General features: G+C 43.2%; 1 protein-coding gene across 3 annotated transcripts in view; it reads right to left on the bottom strand.

Moving 5' to 3' along the window:
• Kcnab1 (potassium voltage-gated channel subfamily A member regulatory beta subunit 1) overlaps nt 1-7,954 on the bottom strand; it is a 442,167-nt gene that overhangs the window by 166,963 nt on the left and 267,250 nt on the right. The window lies entirely within an intron of this gene.

The following is a 7,954-nucleotide window of genomic DNA, read 5'->3' as shown; positions in this document are numbered from 1 at the left end:
TCAACAGCAATGTGGAAGTAAGCTAAATAAACCCTTTCCTCCCCAACTTGCTTCTTGCTCATGATGTTGTGCAGGAATAGAAGCCCTGACTAAGACAGCCCCCTCAGAATAACAGAGGTAGATTTCTCTCTAGTATAGACATGCCAGAGACCGTACTAGACAGCCCCTTCTTGATAGCCAGCCCTTGCTCTCAGAGGAATGAGACAGCCCCACTTTCTATATTTCTTTAGAAAGGGGGGAATATACTATGTTCAAGGTGAAAAAGACCCTTGGTGAATGTCAGACACTAAAGCAGGTGTCTCATCTACACAGCTTCTGACATTTAGATTGTTCTTCCTATAGAAAGGCTCAAGCTGGGAAGGAAGAAGAAGAAGGCATATTCAGTTACTTTAGAGAGAGGTAGCTATGAAAAATGGAATTTCTTGGCTGCTAAGTTCAAACATTCTCCTTTGGGTCTAACCCAATCAAACGCACCATTGATCCAAAACCCTTTCATTTGGAAAACATGTTGATCTAGGAGATTCATGAGTACCTTACAAATTAGTCTGTTCCCCTCCCTGCAGACACTATTTCTCAAAACAACAAATGCATGACTACTGAAAACCAGCCCTATCTGTTGCCAGCTGACAGCTCAGCGTTCCTGCCCGTCCATGCCTAGGCACCTGGGTTCCTGCCACCTGTCTGGCCCTCAGTTCTGAGCTGGCCCAGGGAACACAGCTACATCAGCCCTTACCAGCTACCACTGATACCAGCTAGAGATGGGCTTGCAGGCATGGAGAACTAGGTGCCTGTATATTTTCTTTATAGAAAGAAAGGGCAATCATAAAGATCTCTTTTTGAGTCAGAAAAGTGTTCCAAGTTCCCCACTGGGTCATTATGGATGACTTTCCTTAAATTCCATTTGCATGGTATCACATGGCTTATTGCGGTTAAGGTATTCTTATTCAGAGTAGTTATCCCAGAACCTTTTCTAGCCAGATTTTCAGTTTTGTAGGACATATGGTCACTGTGGAAACTGTTCAAGTCTGTTATATGTTGCAAGAAATCAGCCATAGATATGTAAATTACTAGGTGTGGCTATGTTCCAATAAAACTTTACTTATAAAGTCAGATAGATGGTGGGCCATTTTTGGATTACTGCCTGCATGCAGCTTTCCAACTCCTGGTATAGAATAATTATTTCTCAACACGAACAACCCAGATCAAACACATCATCAGTATTGCCTAGGCAACTTTTAGCCATGTTAATAATCAGACCTTGGAAATGATCAGAATCAGTTGGCAGGCTTGCTGAACAAAGAATTCTGGGCCCTAAGTGAGACTTTCTGATTCAAGGCCTACGGGTCTAGGTTGGGGCTTGGGATTTTGTCTTTTTCACAGGTTCCCAGATAATTGAACACTGCAAGCCAGGGGCACGATTTGAGAATCACAGCAGTGAATAGCTACTCTCTTCCTGTACATAGGATATGGAAGGGGTCTTGTGATCCAAAGAGCACAAAGCACAGGCAGGAGTGTGTGGGGGAGTACTGCTTGTTTCTCTAGTTGATTTCTGCTGAGGGCAGGACAGTGCAGGAAGCAAAAGGAGCCAAGGCTGTGGCCTGGTGAGGAATTCTGGAGCTGGTGTGAGCAGAAAGCTCTGCAGTGAGGAAGACTTCCAGAGGACACAGTGTCCTCATTTCTTTGGATGCATTTGACCAAGATGATGACATTTGCCAGCATTTAGGCAAAGGAAAGATGAAGTACACCTTTGAGCCATGTAAGAAGGGAATAAGGAGAATCTACAAAGACTGGATGAGCCATAAGAGGCTGAGGGATGTCTGAGTGCCAGCTTTCCTCCTGCAGTCTTGAGAATCATGTCCCTTCAGGATCAGCTCACTACACATGTAGTTACAGAACTTCCGGGCTTCTGTGGAGTGGATGGGGAAGCTACTAGAACTTTTTCAGGAGACAAGCCTTGGCTTTCTCACCTGCAAATGCTTCCAACTCCATAGGGCTAGGAGAGTTGGTTTCTTTAGTCATTACATCTGCATTTTCATATCAGGGCATGTAATGACTAAAATACAAAGCCACTGACTGATGTATGAACGGCTTAGAAGCCTTCTACTCCTGAGTGTTTGCCACTGGAATTGTGCGCAGTTGTTAGCAGAGGCTGGTGGGGGAGGGACATCTTTTGAACAATAAATGAGCTGGCCGAGGATGTAAGGCAGGTGGTATGTGCTCTGGGGGTTTTCTATAAGGAAGAGTGGAGATGGACATCATTGTTTCCATGGCTACTTGCTCAAACAGTGTTTCAAACTTCTCCTTGATTTCTTTTTTCCTTACCACATGCAATGCCCACTTGAGCGTGACACAGAGAGGTACAACCTTCAAAAGGACCATATTAGAATTTTCCAAGGAAGCAAACTGAAAAGAGTCAGTGCAATGTTGCAGAAGGCTGGGACGCATGGCCTTGGAACATCATTAGCGTCTCTAAGATGATAATTGGAGGAAGAGGGCAGTCTTAGTAATTATGTTCTTTGCCTTCACTATGAGGCCCTAAGCTCTTTCCCAGCTCTGAACTTTGCCTACTCACCCAGGAACCTAGAATCCAATTCTATTCTTGGTTCCTTTTAAAGAATGTATGGGGCTGGAGAGATAGCTCAGTGGTTAAGAGCATTGACTGCACTTCCAGAGGTCCTGAAGTCTATTCCCAGCAGCCACATGGTGGCTCACAACCAAATGTAATGAGATCCGATGCTATCCTCTGGTGTGTCTGAAGACAGTTATGGTGTACTCATATACATAAATAAATATTTTTTTTAAAAACTTAAAAAAGAATGCACTCAAGTCCTATATGAGAAGCGATTTATGACAAGAAAGGATTAAATCCAGATAGTAGGCCTCATGTTTTGTGCTCTTTTTTTTCCTGGCATGGCTGTGTTCTAAGATTGGCCCTGGGATATTTCAGCACCCATTCACATTACTCCTTTTCAGGACCTCAGCCTCAATGCCAGTCATCTCTAGCCACATCTGTCTGGTTCAGCCAACATCTTACAACACATAGAACCATTACGTTTGTAGTTCCATGGGGTTTACCAGAACTCCTATAAAATAAAAGTTCAATTCAAATTCTCCAAGGTCAACAATGACCAAGACTTGGCTCAGGAGAGGAGTGGCTTTTTATTCTCTAACATTCCTCCTTCCCTTGGGACATCTCCCATTTGCTCTAAGATGGAAAATAGCTGGCATTACCTGGTGAGATGGGCCAAGAGGGATCTGTCCTCATTTTGGCAAATGATTTGGTAGATTTACTGAGGAGTAAGGTGACTCCACCCGATGCCCTATGTCTAATGTATGAATTAGATCTAATTTGATGTCAGATGGATGAACTATTGGGATTACCCCGTGCTTGAAAGCAGCAAGACTGGGAATATATTTTAAAGGGGCCTAAAGAATTAGCTCACTTTTTTTTTTTTTTTCGAGACAGGGTTTCTCTGTGTAGCCCTGGCTGTCCTGGAATTCACTCTGTAGACCAGGCTGGCCTCGAACTCAGAAATCTGCCTGTCTCTGCCTCCCAAGTGCTGGGATTAAAGGTGTGTGCCACCACTGCCTGGCTTTACTATTTTAAAAGCAGAAAACTACATGGAGAACATGAACATTCAATATGCAAAATAAAGTAAATATCCAAAATTAAGACTGCTCTTTTAATTTTACTAACATATTGGATTAGTCATAGAGGAATCACCAATTATCAGAATGAAAAACAGAAGGGATCTAACTTCCCAAATAGTTTTAAAAGTATACATTGCTATTTATATTCAATATTATTCTGGTCTAATCTAAGTATTTTTCTATATAATTTATTTTTATTATGGTTTGTTGTCATCTTTATTTCCTCCATATAAGGTGCCATGTCTGACTTTTCAGTCTAATTTTGAATCAGGCATCTTAGAAAACTGGACAGGATATGTAGGGCAGTCAGTGGCGTGGAGTGGGTCATTAGAGTTAGACAAAATCACAAGACGCACAGTTTGCTGTCATTTTTTTTTTTTAATCTCTGAGCTTCCTCAAGCCTTATAGCTCAAAACTGGTGCTTGTCTCAAAGCCCCAGGTGTAGCAAGCCCTGAAGGCCATTAGCTGTTGGTTGGCCTTGGCAGAAAAAGCCAGGTTCTTGTAAAAATGAGCACCATTATGGGAGATCTACTTGCACACAGTTTACTAACACTAAATTCCCGAGGAGGCTGCTTAAAAGTGTGAGGCCGAAGCAAGCCTCTTTAGGCATTCCACTTTCTTTCCCTTTAGGCATGTCCACTTCCTTTCTGCTTTCCCCTGTGGTGAGGAAAACCAGAAGTAAGGCAACCTTGCTTTCTGGTCTCCTAGGAGTTGGGAGTCCCAGGTTGCACCTCCCTCAGGTGCCAAGCTCTCCTGCCAGGAGGATAAATCCTGCTTGGGGAAACATCTGCTGTCTCCTTACCAGGCAGTGTTCATATAGTAGAAGTTTTCTGAGGACTCTACTTTAATCTAAATAAAGGAAGAGAAAGAATTTCTGGTGCTAGGGTTGCTGTGCCAAAGTAAATAGGTAAAACAAGAAACCTGACATTTCCCACTCCATATTCCTGGCACCCAGGGCTCTGCCTCCAGATTTACCTTCATCTCCCTCTCCTATCCATCCCCACTCCCTCCCCACTGATTTTATTGGACACTGCAGTCTTTTATTTCCTCTCCAAACTATCTTATTTAGTGTAAAAATTTAAAACTTTTGCACTCAGTTTTTCCTTTGTGTATTGCTTCAAGAGCTAATTGTTTCTGGAATACCTTTAGCCTGAAACCTAGAACATTTGAAGACCTGCAGGGAAGTTGGGGCATAGTGAGTCAGAAGCTCTTCTTTGTCGATAGGCTGCAGAGGAAAGGACATGGAGATAGGGAGCTCGCCCCAAAGGGGTCTTCTTTTTAGCATCAGCCAGGGGCAAAGCAAATTCAGGGTTTCTATCATCTTCCACAAAAGATTCCATTAAGTTCTTCATTAGCCACCTTCAGCTAAAGGTCAGGACAAACAGTGTCTAACTTGACAACCCTCTAAACAGACTCTTCCCATAGGATACAGAGCCATCTCTAACATGTAATGTTTCCTGAAGCCAATTTGCTCTGGGACTTGTCTATCCTGAAAGCAAACCACCCAAGTATTAAACACCCTTCAGAAGACATCTTGTCTAGTTGTCAGAACAGAAAAATTCAAAGCAGTCCTCCCGGGGGTGACAGACTGTGGCTTCGCTGCCAGTGCCTGGAAATCTGGATGCCTTCAAGTGGCAGAGCTGAGAGGTTCAAAACCAGCTCAAGGGTGGCACAACTCTGCTGGAACCCTCATCTCTACTGATGCCTATCGAGCTGGCAACAGAATTGAGCTGAGAATAGCCTTTTTTTTTTTTTCTTTTTGGCTAGCATGTTGAAATCCCTAAACTGCTTTCTGCAGCACAGAAGCTGTTGGGGGCTTATTTGTTCTTATTTGAGCCAGAGCATACAGAAAGAGCTGGAATCTAACTTTGCCAAGGACACGTCAGGGTGGGGTATGGGGAGATTAGATTCATAGTGACATTATTGAAAAGAAAGAAGGGGGTTTGCAGGGTGACTGTCCAAATTTTCCCAAGACTGAGGAGTTTAACAATGTAGAATGTTTAGTGCCAAACTGCAAGAGTTTGAGACTAGGCAGAATGTCTATTTACTCTTGGAGTAGATTGACATGGGCCAAGTTATAGTACCGAACAGCTCTGGCTTCATACAGAATTATGAAGAAATTAAAATTTCCCTGCCTATAGCTGCTTTCTCTGTGAGTGTATCTGTAACTCAGATTTCAACTATGCACCCAACAGAGGGGTCTGAGAAGGTATCACCTAAAAGAGCAGTTCTTTACATATTCTCACTGGTAGCTAAATGTCTGCCTAAAGAGACAAGCCAGTTCATATTTGGAAGGCACTGGAAAGATCATCTAGGGACCCCCAGATACCTGACTTATGCTGATTCAAGTATGTAAAAAGCCCCAGAGGACAGATATCTGCATGTCTAAGCTAGGTACCGCTGCCTCAAACATACTCCCACATCAGGGCCTTGGAACCACTACGGTTTTTGCTTCTTTGTTTGCCCATTTCACCCAGACTTTAAGTCCATCATAGGCAGGCTGCTCTGCTCATCTTGGTCATCCAGGGAAGCCAGATGTGGATAACCACAGGCCAAGAGTGGAAACTGGAAACTCAATGTTGGACTTAAGCACAACAATTTAGTGCCCAAGTCAAGAGACTATCCAGGACTTGTCTTATGATTCAGTGTTCAGAATCATTCATTCATGGGGCCACATCAAGCATAAACTGCAACAGTGAACAAGCAGGCTTATTTGTCACCAAGAATCAGATGAGTCAGGAGCTAATTGGTGAAGGGTACTAACCAGTTCCACAAGACAACTAGAAATTTCAGGTTAAAAAATGAAATCTAACAAATGCAAAAGAAACAAAAATAAAACTCAGGCTGAAGGCATAACAGTAAAGCACTTGATTAGCATCTTCAAGGCTGTAAATTCCATCTCCAGCCTGGAAAAAAAGAAAATGCAGGCTCTAGTCTTACTACTACTACACCCTGATTCAGTGGAGCTGGAGGAAGCTTATACATTGACTCAGAGTTGGAATGCCAGGATGTGAAAATGGGCAGGTGTGAGGTCTTCATAAGCAGGGCTAGCTTGTATGCAAGGCCGTGCAGCCACTGGAGGATAAGGTTCAAAATGCCTATTGATTTTTTCTAGTTCTTCTGGGCCCTTTCAGCCTGACTGAGCTGCATTTCACTTTCCCTCTGCCTGAGTCATGTTTCTATTGTGACAGAATACCAAGGTAAAGGCAACTTATAAACGAATGTGTTTAGTTTGGGATTATGTTCCAGAGGGTTAGTGTCTATGGTGGTGGAGGAAAACATGGCAGCAGGAAGGAATAGCTGAGAGTTGAGAGCTTGATCTATGAATTAGGCAGAGAAGGGGCACACTGAAAATGTCAGAAGTCTTTTGGAACCTCAAAGCCCACTCTCAGTGATGCATCTCTTTACACTTATTAAGGACATCTTTTCTTCTAAAACAATTCCATCAACAGGGGATCAAGTATTCAAACATATGAGCCTATGGGAGCTATTCTTTCAAACTACCCTACCCAGATTAAGGAGGTAGAACTTTAATGGGACATTAAAGAAGTGCAGAAAGCTAGTGGCCAGTGCTTCAAGTCTTGGGACCTCATTGAGGTCAAATGGATGAATGAATCTTATTAGAATTATTCAGGGTTCAGTACCTCCAGAGAACAGGATGGAACCAGAGATGGACTAGTTAGATCTATTTCCTGCATTCCCTACTACCTGAAACCTCTCCACATTCCTGACTAGATCCTTTCCTCCCTGAGTTTTCTGTGGCTGTGCTGAGGGGCTCACTGTCTCCTCTTGGAAAACAACCACTAAGAACCCCAGCTGATGATAAACACTGGCCCAGCTTGGGAGAGGGGGTTGCAGGTGGGGGTAGGGAGAAATCTCAGTGCTGTTAGCTTCCCTCTCTTCACCCCATTGCTTAGCTCACTTTCCAATTCTGCTAAAATCCCCTCAGTTTGCTCACTGAGCCCCCCTTTAATATTACCATGTACTTTGGTAACTAATTTTGTCTTATCATCAAAAAAGAAAAAACTTCTGCCTTTGCTGAAATTTCTATCCTATAATCAACCAGGCCAGATGCCACCACTTGCCTGCAAAACTTTCCAGCATTAGACTCAACATTAGACTCCTTTTCCCCCACACTCTAACAGCTGCTCTGCTCCCTTCTGTTGTGGCTCTCTGCCCCCTTAACTTTTAACTTTACTGAAGGGCGATGTCTCCCTTAGAGGATTATGTCACTCAAGTGCAGTATGTAAAACACTTAGCCTTGTCTAACATGGGGGATGGCTCCCTTATCTTATTGTTTGTT

This window comes from Mastomys coucha, unplaced genomic scaffold (genome assembly GCF_008632895.1).
Source record: "Mastomys coucha isolate ucsf_1 unplaced genomic scaffold, UCSF_Mcou_1 pScaffold16, whole genome shotgun sequence".
Classification (NCBI taxonomy): domain Eukaryota; kingdom Metazoa; phylum Chordata; class Mammalia; order Rodentia; family Muridae; genus Mastomys; species Mastomys coucha.
This window is presented reverse-complemented; position numbering and strand designations above follow the sequence as displayed.